Raw genomic sequence first — 13,262 nt, 5'->3', positions numbered from 1 at the left:
GACAATCTATTTCAGCTAAAATAGTGTTTAAAATGTCACGAAAATGCAGTATTCAAATCTCATAATTAAATAGTAGGTCTACATGAGGCCTATAATCGCAAAAAGATCCACTTTTTGAAAAAAAAAAACACCGTTTTCACCAGGCTGGCTACGGGCCTGGGTTGGTGCACACGTTTAAATCCATTTGTGATCTGTTTTTATATGAAATATGCATTTTCCATGCTTTATACTTAAATAGGTTGTTTGTGGTTTAAATCTTTAAGAAAATGTGTTTTAGGTCAGCGCTAATAGTTTATTGTTTATGGGCATTGACACATTGACACCTGAGTTCCTGAGGCCTTTTGCTGATCATTTCCCTCAAAAGTGTAAAAACCCTAAAAGATAATTTCATAAATAAATAAAAACTGCTTTTCTGTGAGAAATTGTTTTGGTGAAGTGCGAACATTTCAAAATTAAATGCCCTTCCAGCTTGCCACAGCCATATCACCCTGCAGCCCAAGACCAGTTACTCACTGAAACTAAGCAGGGTTGAGCCTGGTCAGTACTTGGATGGGAGATCACATGGGAAAACCAGGTTGCTGTTTGAAGTGATGCCAGTGAGGCCAGCAGGGGGCGCTCAACCTGTGGTCTGTGTGAGTCCTAATGCCCCACTAAAAGTGAAGGGGACACTATACTGTTAGTGGGCGTCACCTTTTGGATGTGACGTTAAACCATGGTCCTGACTCTCTGTGGTCATTAAAAATCCCATGGCATTTCTCGTAAAGAGTAGGGGTGTAACCCCGCTGTCCTGGCCAAAGTCCCTCAATCTGCCCTTGCAGATCATGGCCTCTCAATCATCCCCATCCATCGAATTGGCTCTATCACTGTCTCTCCACTCCACCAATAGCTGGTGTGTGGTGAGCGCACTGGCACCGTTGTCCTGTGACTGCCGTCGCATCATCCAAGTGGATGCTGCACACTGGTTGTGGTGTGGAGAGACCCTCCTCATGATTGTGAAGCACTTTGAGTGTATGGCTATACACAATAAATGTGCTATATAAATACACATTACATTACATTTACATTACAACCCATCACTGGGAAACACCCATACACACTTATTCATACACATACAGTATGGACAATTTAGCTTTCACAATTCACCTGTACCACATGTCTTTGGACTGTGGGGAAAACCGAAGCACCCAGAGGAAACCCACGTGAAAACGAGGAGAACATGCAAACTCCACACAGAAATGCCAACTGACCCAGCCAAGGCTTGAACCAGCGACCTTTTCACTGTAAGGCAATAATACTACCCACCACGCTTCCCACTTGCCATTTTATTTTTTTCCAAATACGGTAATTTTTACCCTCAAACAGCACGACAAATTTAATTTCTTTACTGAGTTTTGTGCCAACCTGGTGAAGTAAAAAAACAAAGCTATTACATTATGACCACCCCAGCCTAGAACAATGAGCACACCTGGTAACCGAACGGTGTTGCAGTTTCAGTTCACAGAGCATTGTATTTACCACCTGGGGACTGGCTTTCAATCAGTACAGTGTTCAGTGTCATAATATTGTGAAAAGCTAACAAGTTATTGGTGTGTGATAAAGGACAAACAGTGATGACACAGTTACTCTAAACCTTGTTCTCGGAAATGTGTGACTTTCCATGTGCTGCTGTAGTGAGTATGTTTATAAAGTGGTGCACAGATGGCCAAAAAAAAACCCCTCAAAAAACATGATCCAACCATGTGTCATACACAGCTCACTGTTGTCAGAGGAGCTGAGACTGTTGAGGATTGCTCACAGTGACTGCAGGGGCCATAGTGTAGCAAATCACCAGCAGTTACAACAGCGGTGTCCCAGCACACGGTTCTGCGTAAAAGCCTGTGTAGCTGCTGACCCAATCATGTCCCCGTGCTAATAACTTGTCATAAACAACAAAACATAAAGTTAGCCCAAGATCATAGAGATTGAACTGTGGACGATTTAAAGACAGTACCTTTGTCTGATTAATACAGATTCCTGGTGCATTATGTTAACTGCTGAGTTTGGATACACAGATTACCAGTAGAGGTTATAGCACCTGAAGCCTTGTTGTTGGACACAGTTTTCTTAAAACAGTTTAGGCTCCAATTCTCCCAATTGCAACTGTAAACATAGACCAAGTGGACCAATTCATAGTAGAGCTGTGTTCCCTACATGATGGTCATCTCACATCGCCAGAAACATCAAGGATCTAAATTCCCCTAATATACAAATAGTGTAACCTTTGTGATCTGTCTTAGAGAGACTTAGCGCTTAGAGTGGGGCAACTTAAAGCAAGTTTGTGTTGTAGACCTGCTGTCGGTACTGGATAATGAGACCGGATAATAAAGGAGGCCAATTGCTACCTCACTGTATGGCTCCATTTTGGAAGCTAAATGACATCCTAGAAGTTATTAGACATGCTATAATGTAATGGCTCATCTGTGTGTTATATGTGATTATATTTGTGTTATTGTGGATTGTAACTGACTTGAACTCCCAGAAGACCCAAGTGTTGCAGATGCTCCACCTCTGCAGTAAAACGGAGAGTAAATCTTGAAATCAGCATCTCCCTGTGGGACGGCTGTGAAGCGGTGCTCATGGTAGTGACTGTATTTTGATGTGAGACTCCTGTGAGGCTGTGGCAGGCTGTTTGTATGGCCTCGGGCTGCTGTATTTCTCCAAACATCACCCTCGCTCTCTGATGGAGTCACACTAGGAGACGAGGATTAGGAAAGGAGGGAGAACAGAGAAACAGAGTCGACTGTAATGGAACTGAATTCAATTGAGGGCAATGCATAATTAAATTGAGTGATATTAAACTTTTTTGATGATTCAAGGCATAAACATGTGCAGGCATCGAAGAGAAACGAAGAAACTGCTTGTTTTTCTCTCTAATTTAGCTTTTGCTGAATAATCTTTCTGTTGTTCTTCTGTCATCACATGTTTGTTCAAATGCTACTCATCAGTCTTAGTGTTTATTTAAATAATAATTAAAGGACATTTGATAGATTTTGGTTTTGCGTAGGTTCTTTGGCTGGTTTAGGGTTGTCATGCTTGGATATACAAATGTGATGCTAAAAATGCTAATAGGTAACATTAGTTCACTCTCTTAATGAGCAAGTCTTTGAATCATTCATTCAAATGACTTGTTTAAAACATCAAACTCATTCAGAAAACACAAAGCAAAATGGATAGTTAAATCTTTAACTCAAATGATTCGTTCAAAAGAAGATTCATAATGGACGAAACAATGAAAACAAAGCTTTGTGATAAAAACGTCTTGAAGTGAATGTGTTTGAAAGTGTCATAATCCTTTTGTAGCGTGGACAAACAGAGGCTTTTGAAAATGATGTATTTTCATCATGTGACGCAGTTATGTGTTAGATGGTGGATAATGTCATTCCATCATTGTTTTAACTGCTCTCCAGTTTCATAAAAATGTCAAAGATTGTCAATCTGTATTTATTTTGCAGCGCATTTATTCCTCATAAATAAAGGGCTCTATTTTAATGATCTAGGTGCAAAGTCTAAAGCGCAGGGCGCAAAAGCATTAAGGGCATGTCTGAATCGACTTTTGCTATTTTATGGACAGAAAAATCTGGTTTGCTCCCCAATGCGTGGTCTAACAGGGTTGTGCTTATTCTCTTAATGAGTTATGGGTGTGTTTTGAGCATAACATGCATTAAACCAATCAGAGTCTCATCTCCCATTTTCTTTAAGAGTCAGGTGGCGCATTTGCTATTTACTTGGTGGATTTTGTAAGTGGAAAAACTGAACACCATAGTATTTTTTAAAACTATTTTAGTCACGCAGAACTGATGTAGATTGTGTTGTTATAAATGGGTTATATACACAGAAGTGTTGGTTCATTTTTAAACAATGACAGCCTGTGATGCGGTCTCTATATTGTTTACCATGCTACTCTGAATATTTGCTCTGAAATAGCATGTAGGTATGGCTTAGTAATAAGTGTAATTCCTGCACGACGCCAGCCAAACACTAACTACATTCCTAACTAGCAAATGACATGAACGTGTGGGTTGTCTGTGTGCGTGATTGTGTTTCAGGAGGCGTGGCTTTGGATGGCAGGGGAGTGACTGTTTCGAAGATATTGTGCTAACTTTTTAGCATTTTGACTGATCACCTACTGCACCTTTACAGTATATTCAGAAAAACAACACTTGTGCAATTAATACTTATCTGTATCATAAATTATAAATATTTTAAACAATACAATTACCTTCAATTAAACAATTACCTTCATCACTTGTATTATTCTGCATTTTAATAGGGCTCATCATGCAGTGAATGAATATTTATGAACATTATGTTTGCAATACATAAAATACAAATATTTTATGTATTGCAAACATAAAAACACAAATTGAGTTACGAATAAACATAAATTTGTTTAGTCCTCTGGGCATCACACGTTTTTTTGATTTCATGGTTTGTAATAAAAACTGATTAAATCATTTTAATTGCTGTATTAACAGTAATAATCAGCAGTTATTCACAAACAGACCTTGTTTTTGATCATTTACAGTAATCAGACTAATTAAAGCATTTGACTTTCTGTAGTGTACAACATCCAAGCATCTGTTTTCATCTGCATTCTGTTTAGTGTGCTTCATTCATCCACCCACCCACTATCCATCATGCACAGCTGCCCGTGGTGGAGGTGACACTGAAAACTTTGATCAGGAATAGGCCTCATTTTCGGTTTCTCACATGCAGCACATGCTCGGTTTTTATTACTGAAAGCTCTTCATCCATGATGTTTTCAACAGAGATGCTTCTTGGAAAGTTCAGATTGTTCGACTACCATTTGCAATTGACCGATGTCTCAATTAGCCAATTTATGAAACTGATTTAAAGGTGCTGTGTTTAAGTTTTTTTACTCTTTTAAAGCATAAAAATGCCATAATATCTTTGCAGATATTTAAGAAACTACTAAGACCGGCACCAATATTCTAGTGGTTAGCGCTATCATAGCGAGTTTGATTTCCAGCTCAAGGTCCTTTGTTCACTATCTTTTCCTGTCTGTAAATCTCCGCTGTCCTATCAATAAAGGTGAAAATATATAATAATATGTAAATAAATTATAATAAAAAATAATAATAATAATAAATGCCATGTAAATATACAGTACTTATATGAAACTATAAAGTCAGTTGTGCATGTAGTGTAAGGGCTCATTCTCAGCGAATATGTCTTTGCTGTAAAAATATTCAGCAATGGGTTTAAAAAGTGATGTGATATTATGAACATGATGTAATAACGACAATAATTAACCAAGTAGGACTTGAAGATACATCATATGAGTGGACAACTGGACAAAGCCACAATGAGTGCCTCCTTTGCCATGATATAACAGTAAAAAAGAACTGTGGTCAAGCCAACTTTCTTCTATAAACAAACACTTGCAATGGTTGCCCGGCCTCTTTTTATTGGTCAACTGCTTGAACCTGGCGGTGATGATCATTCAACTAGACATGGCATCTAAAAAAACGCAGAGCTCACATGCATGCCAGACGCAAGACACAAACATACAGGTCAAACATGTCTGTCAAGCACATTTACATTGAAAAATAATAGAAAAGTAGCAAATTGGAGAGGATACAGTAAATACTTTCTGTTTATATGACTTTTTAAAAATGACTTGCTTTTTTGGGTCTATGTTACTCCGCCCACTGTCAGTTTACCTAATTATATTTCTGCATCCCATGTTGCCTTTCTGCAAAACACAGCATATTTTATTTAAAGGGCCGTGAACACCCCCTGTCTCAGCAAGGTGTTTTCACACCTTTAGTTTGAAAAAAGTCAGGAAAGTGGGTGAGTCCAGCTTTGTTTAGGTGGGAGTGTCGAGTGGCGAAAGAGGGACGGGTTTGCATGTAAAGGGGGGTTTTAGTATGAGAAGAACAGATGATTTTCACAGCAGCAACACAAATACAGACGGAGGGGAGACAGACACTGTTTACATTTACATGGATATCAGTAATGGAATTATTTTCCTTAATGTAAATAAGACAATAATATGATGAAGGTGTTTACATGAGTTGCTTTTTGAATGTTTCTTTCATCATCTCATTATACATGTTATAGCACATAATTTGACAAACGTTTTTGCGTCACCAAGCTATCCACAATTACTCTGGAGTTTCATGTAATTTCTGGTGATTCATTCTTAATTTGTTGACTTTAACTGCATTTTGGCCTTTTGACTTTAATTCAGGAACATTTCATGCATGTCTCCTGTGACAAACGAAATATTGGATGCAAGGAACTGGAAGAGTGTTGTTTTAATAGAATTTGATACCGCACGCCAAATGGGAGGAAAAAAAAACTCCAAATGGGAGGGAAAAAAAACTCCAAATGGGAGGAAAAAAACGGTAATCGTTTGATTAAGGTGTTTACATTCAGAGAGAAGCATTTATGATCTTTCAGTCTATAATATTGTAATGCTATTAACTGACTGTAAACTCAGTAACTAAATCATTTTGACTAAAGTATGTCTTAAAAAAACGGAAAGAGTACTGCTGACAATACTAACTAACTTTGCCATCTGAATAAACATAAACAACGAACACTGATGTGACTCAAACACTTACCAAATCTGTAAAGACAGGACAATCAACACCAACTGGAACCGCGTCTGTGGTAAAAGGAGACAATGGCAAATCTGCATTTCACCATTTCCAGATGCGAAAGCTCTTGTGTAAAAAATGTTCCTTACAAACGTATTTTTGTCACGTGTTAGCAGACCATTGTAATCCACACTTAAGTCCTGCTGCACTCTCATAACAGAGAATGTCATGGCTGTGACATAGCTTCAAAATTTCTTTTCAAACCGGAAGAAAGAATTTGCTCGAAATAACACAAAAACAACAAATTTTCACTTTTTTTGTGAAATATATGTGTGCTAATAGTTTTTTTAGCAGCGTGAGACATATACAGTATATGACAGTCAACGTTTAAACAAATGTGTCTTGGTGTTTCGTGACCCTTTAAGTCTTGAAGGTTGTCTTGAATATATGCGGGCAGCAGCGGCCTCTAAAATAAGGCCACATTCAGAGTTATAAAAATTCAAATGAGGTAGTTTTTAATAAGCAAACAATATAAATATTACAAATGTTAACATTTGTTGAGCAGTTTACATTGTAAGGCTTAATCATCAGGCATGCTCACTCCTTTTCCGGAGTTTTGATTTTGACTACAATACCTACAATACCCTAAGGTTCCTTTACCTTTAATGCACCGACTTTACCTTTAAAGAATCTGCTGCAAGTAAAAAAATAATATTAATGCTTATGACTGGTATGGTACAACCATGTAATCCTCAAACTGGTAAAAAAAAAAAAATAATAAACAGACATGGCAACACTGCTCCACAGAAATAAACACAAAAGAAAGTCCAATTAACAACATTCAACAAATAGAATGCAGGGAATGAAGTAAAATACAGTGTGTTGTGATCAATTTAATGCATCCTCCTTTATTTCTGGAAAAAATGCAGATTAGATCATATAAAGTATGTAACATGGTAAAAGCCATTTCCATTGACCGCTGACTTGAAATTGTATTGACCAATACTGCTCCCAGAAAATTGATGACCTAAGATCAGCCCTCAAAATCTTGGTTAGATCGCTTTTATCAGAAAGTGTGAGAGCTTGGAGGAGCAAAGTGTGTTCTGTATTTTCTGCCCGCTGTTGGCGTCAGCAGCCACTTTCCCCTGCTCAAAGCTGAGGCGTAGATTTTTCAGGACTTGTCTTCTCCAATTTGTTCTCAATGTGTCACTCTGACATTTTTTTTTTCTCAAGTAAAATGCTTCAGGGACTCGCCTGTTCCCCGCTTGAAGCACGTTAGAGACGAGAGCATTCTAACATTTCCTTCGTGGATGTCTTTATTTGAGAAAATCTCCCAGTGACTTACTCTGTGTCTCTGGGGAGATAACACAAAACATGGATAATTGTATTTTTTAATCAATCTAGGCTTTCCAATTGAGGATCTGGGTATGAGGAGAAGTTTAAATGTCTGATTTGATTGACATTTGAGGTTTGAATAGTGAGTCCATGTTCTTTCTCGCACGTATCTGTCCTAGTTTCTCTCTTTGTTCAACTCTGCTTCTGTTCTCTTCTGCACTGTCCTCTCTATAAAAATTAGGGCTGTCGATCGATTGTAGATTATAATCAAATTAATTATGCGATATGACAATTAATTAGTGAAACTTTAATATTTGCTGAGAAAAGCCCACACATGAAGGTGATGGACAAGTAGAGATAGCTCAGCCAAATATTTGCAGTTAATTTACTGAACCTCAGGCCTTCCAAGATGTACATGACTTTTCTTGGGTAAAACTGCAGTGCTTGGTGATTCATAAAATGCAAGTCAATGGCTTTTGAGAGACAAAAATAGTATACAGTCTTTGAATTGAAGGCAATAATGTTGTAAAAAAGTTCAGTTTCTGGCAAAGATCTATCATCTTGCTTCAAAAGGGCTCATATATTTATTCAGGAGCCTAATTTTGTTTTACCTGTATGTTTGACTCTCCAAGTGCCAGTGGTAGTTTATTATTTCAAATTCTATTAATTGTGTAAATGTCCCCTATATACATTTCTGGAGAGCGCAAATTATGTAGCCAGAGCTACATATGGCTGCATTTCGGCTTTAGTTTCTTTTTGCGCTACCAGCTGACCGCTTACCTCTGTATGAAAGACTTTTCCGCTATCACCAGTTTGCCCAGTGGCTCGCCCTGTACGTCGGGAGACATTAATCACAGAGAAGAGTTGACCAAGATGACAGGGTTTGAGTCTAGTGAAGAACGGTTCCTAAAAGCAGGTAAAACAAAAGACAATTAAAAAAAAAAAGAAGTAAATAACAGCGTGAGAATGTAGTCAAATCTGAGAATGTGGTAAAAATCAGGTGTCCACGAAGACTTTTTCGTGATTGCTTTTGAAAACACTGTCAGTTGGGTTTAGGGAAGCGGTGGGCGGGTCAATCAGGGCTTTTGAAAACACTATCGGTTGGGTTTAGGGAAAAGGGTGGGTGGAACAGTCGGTCGGTCAGTCAGTCGGTCGGTTGGTCGGTCAGTCAGTCAGTTGACAGCAGCCTTAGGTGGATTTACGTGAGAACAGCAGGGGTGAATGGCAGAGAAATTTGTAATCTGAAAAATCAAACACATCGCCCTCTGCTGGATTTGCAAAAACAAAAACCGTAAAAAACATAGCTCCTGGCAAGTATGTCGCACTCTCCAGAAATGTATACAGGGGTACTTATCCATAATGAGCCTGGGATGTTTTTATCCTATTTATCAGCGTGTGCCTCTCATCAATGTTTAGGCTTACATTATGTCCAGTGATAACGTTACCTATATGTCTTTACTATAGAAAAAAATTTATTGTATTAATAGCACTTAATAGCTAGCTTCACATTGTAACAAGTGCCTTAACAGTGTTAAACATGAAGAAATTAGGTTAATTTCTGCTATAAAGCAGAATGTTTTCAACTCATGGACATTTGACTGGACATTTTGGGGTCAAACAAAGTGGCGTCTCAGAGCCACACCAACCTATTGCCATTGGTTACCACAGACCAAAGGTATTTAAAAACTTCAGCTGAAAACTTGTGGCGCAGTGGGTATTGCTGTCACCTCACAGCTGGAAGGTTGCTGATTTAAGCCCCAGCTGGGCCAGTTAGCATTTCTTTGTAGTTTGCATGTTTTCCCTGTGTTCGCATGGGTTTCTTCCGAGTGTTCCGGTTTCCCCCACAGTCCAAAGACATGCAGTACAGGTGAATTGGGTAAGCTAAATTGTCCATAGTGTATGTGTGTGAATGAGAGTCTATGGGCGTTTCCCAGTGTTGGGTTGCAGCTGGAAGAGAATCCGTTGCATAAAACATATGCTGGATAAGTTGGTGGTTCATTCCACTGTGGAAACCCCTGATAAAAAGGGACTAAGCTGCAAAGAAAGTGAATGACTGAATAAATATTTCACTTAGGAGTTACTACTGTCGCCTCACAGCAAGAAGGTCACTGGTTTGATTCTCTGTTGGGCCAGTTGGCATTTCTTTGTGGAGTTTGCATGTTCTTCCCGTGTTCGCATGGGTTTCCTCTGGGTGCCCTGGTTTCCCCCACAGTCCAAAGACAATGGATGAACTAAATCGACAGTAGTGTATGAGTGTTTATGAATGTATGGTTGTTTCGCAATACTGGGTTGCGGCTGGCCTTTCTGTTCTCTTCATGTTCGTTCTGGGTTTCACTGGGTGGTCAAATTTACGTAGATAATAGGTCATAGTTCATAGGTCAACTTTATAAACTAAATTGGCCAGAGTGTGTGTGTGAATGGGGGAGTGTATGGGTATTTCCTGGCACTGGGGAACGTATGGATGAAAGGCCAGTAAAACAAAAATAATTAGCGTTTCTTTCTATTGTTTGCTACTCCTGTTAAAGAAAGGAATATTTTAGATATAGAAAGAAGTGTATTGGGGCTGTAGTTACATTGAAATGGCAGGAAAAAAGTTAGTTTTTACTCATCACAAAGACAGTCAAAATCTATAAACAAATATGAGTTCAATCAAAACAACAAAAATACAAATGATGGTGGATTTACAGCCTATTTATCCTTGTTAAACATTTAACTTGTGTCTTCTTAAATCTTAAGACACAAGATTCTGTAAAATAACAGCAAACGGTGAGAAAACAGTTTCTCTCTTATTCCCATGCTGCAACACATCAAGTCTTGTGTGACCACCCTTGAGCATTAAAGAAAAAGCCCAGAAATTAGGTCTGTAGATAAGAAAGCAAAGAAATACTACTCACATATATATCTATAGGAAACTGTTGGAATAAGTGCTCTATTATTCCTTGCGTGTTTAATACAAACTCAGGAGGCGGAGATCAATTTCAAAAATATTAGTAATTTATTAAGAACAATTGAATAATTCGATTAGGGCCCTGGGTCGCACAAATGTGTCCTATTGGTTATACAATGCTATCCAAGAGAACACACAAGGCGATCTACGATTGTTTTTTTTTTAGACTAAAGACCCAGTTTTTATACACAGAAGAAGGAAAAGGCGGGTTTTTTCTGTCAGCTTTTCTGCACCGTCTCTAGTTCCTCTTTTGTGCACAGAAGAACTGGACCAGTTAAATGCACATGCTTAGAGACCTCCATAGACTCCAATATGATTTCATAAATGGTTACATAATAAAAATCAGAAGATAGAGACACATGTTATTTTCATTGTGTGTGCTGCAAATTTCTTGTCCAAGATAGCTCTTTCTGCAAAATGCCTCATTAGTATGCAAAATACATTTCCTCAAAGGTCAGTTTCGGTTAACATAAAATTTGACAGAGCATACAAAATATAGTAAAGAATATAAAAATATATATGGTAAAGAATAACTGTAAGGTAAATGATTTAACATCTCTTTAGGCAAAGCATACACAACATACTAATAGAGAATCAAGGATAACTCTAATGAGAAATGAAAAAAATATATATTTTCTACAAAAAAAAAAAGAAAAAAATTGCCTCTCAAGGAATATTACAAAAAATCCATACTTTAGCATACTTGCTAAAACAAACACTTTAAACAACCAAAATAATATTGGCTAATATATAATTGTTTCTTACAGTGGCTTTCATGTTATTACAAATGGGTTCGTATAGGCAACAGTAAGTCTGAAGGCAACCAGTAAGGTGTTACAAAATACTCTGCTTCACATCTATGTGTGCAGTGTAAAACAGTACTTCACCATGCATTTAGTGCGCTCAATGTAGCAGCGGGAAAGTAATCAATACTGCGTGTTGAGCACAGAACATATGCCAATAATAATACGTTATAATAGCCACCCACTTGAGTCGGTCTGACCCCAGCATGACCCAACTTATTTCCAAACTAGACTAGTAAACAGACAGTGTTAAACGGACTCAGACAGATATGTGTTTGTGTAGTGTGCAGAAATTGGCTGTCGATGCACGTTCCAGCGCACACACCGCCGCAAAGCTGCTGATGTGACTCAGTGTGAATCATAGGCCACCATGTAGGTGGACAAGACAGCGGGAAATTATAATGTAATCCACCTTAATATAGTGGGCGGCGGCCTACTACCTGCAGTATATATGATGCTGTGACCTGTTATCGACCTTTTCCTGATGCCACTGGGATCTTTTCCCCAGGGAACATGCGAAAAAGCTCTGCGTATCTTGGTATGAACACCTGACCCGTAACGTATGCGCTCGAGCATTAGTAAGTGTCGCCGATATGATACATCTGTCTGTGTGACTCAGTAAGATGGCCTGTCTGTGTGTGTGGAATGGGAATGTTTTGACAGGGAGCGTGTTTGGCGCACGCTCGCTTCTTTTATGCTAGAACAGAACGCGGTTGACTAACAGAATTGGACGTGGGTGATTGATGATCCAGAAGGCTTTGTCACCGCTGTTTACTTGACCTTTTCCTTCTTCTCTCTTTACTTCATTTTCTTTTTCTCTCCCTCTCCTCCTATCTGTATTGATGTTCATTAAATTGTGTTTTCTAGTCACTATAGCCCTTCAGCCTATAACCTCCCTCTGCTCGGTTTATGTCTTTTTCCTCCCTCTCATTATTTATTCCTTTCTTGGCTGTCTCAGTTGCTTTGTCTTTGCAGTGACTGCAGGCTCTGTTTACACCTGTGTTAAAGACTGCAAGAAATCAAAAGTGTATTTTTTTTTTTGTGGGTTCAAATGCTTGTGAGGTAGCTTTAAAGCTGTAGTATGAGTGTTTTGCTTTGTTAGCGCCATCTCTGTTAATTGCGGAGTCATTTTTATGGTGGTTGTACTTCTATATTGCATCTAGTTCATCTAGTATATAATATATTTTATCATTCGTTCATTTTCCTTCAGCTTAGTCCCTTATTTATCCAACCCAGGCTCATTCTGAAAACATAGTCCGGTGGAAGTTTCTGGAGACAGCGAAATGCGACCCAGGAGGTACGTAGTATTTTTGCAGTTTTTGTTTTCGCGAATTCACGAAAGGTCGCTGTGTGCGATTTTTCGTATCTCAAATGTTTCTTGCGAGTGCCGTTCGCGCCCTCGCTGTTCTTGCGAAAACCCACCAGAGGCCGCTGTCGAACGACCATCTGTCTGACTGACTAAATGATTGACTGGGGGACCGGGCAATCGACTGACCCACCCTCCTCCTTCCCTAAACCCATCCAATTTTACAGATTGACCCGCCCGACCGCTTACTTCCCTAAACTAAACCA

At 38.7% G+C, this 13,262-nt stretch overlaps 1 protein-coding gene and 1 long non-coding RNA gene across 3 annotated transcripts in view; both read left to right on the top strand.

Annotated features, from left to right (window-relative positions):
* Positions 1–13,262, top strand: part of xkr6b (XK, Kell blood group complex subunit-related family, member 6b) — a 114,975-nt gene that overhangs the window by 39,033 nt on the left and 62,680 nt on the right.
* Positions 889–5,268, top strand: LOC141379551 (uncharacterized). Its single transcript, XR_012396394.1, has 2 exons — positions 889–3,458; positions 3,843–5,268. It is a non-coding gene; the product is annotated as an uncharacterized lncRNA (long non-coding RNA).

Source organism: Danio rerio, chromosome 20 (assembly GCF_049306965.1).
Source record: "Danio rerio strain Tuebingen ecotype United States chromosome 20, GRCz12tu, whole genome shotgun sequence".
NCBI lineage: Eukaryota > Metazoa > Chordata > Actinopteri > Cypriniformes > Danionidae > Danio > Danio rerio.
Note: the sequence above shows the minus strand (reverse complement) of the source record. Positions and strands in the feature narration are given on the sequence as shown.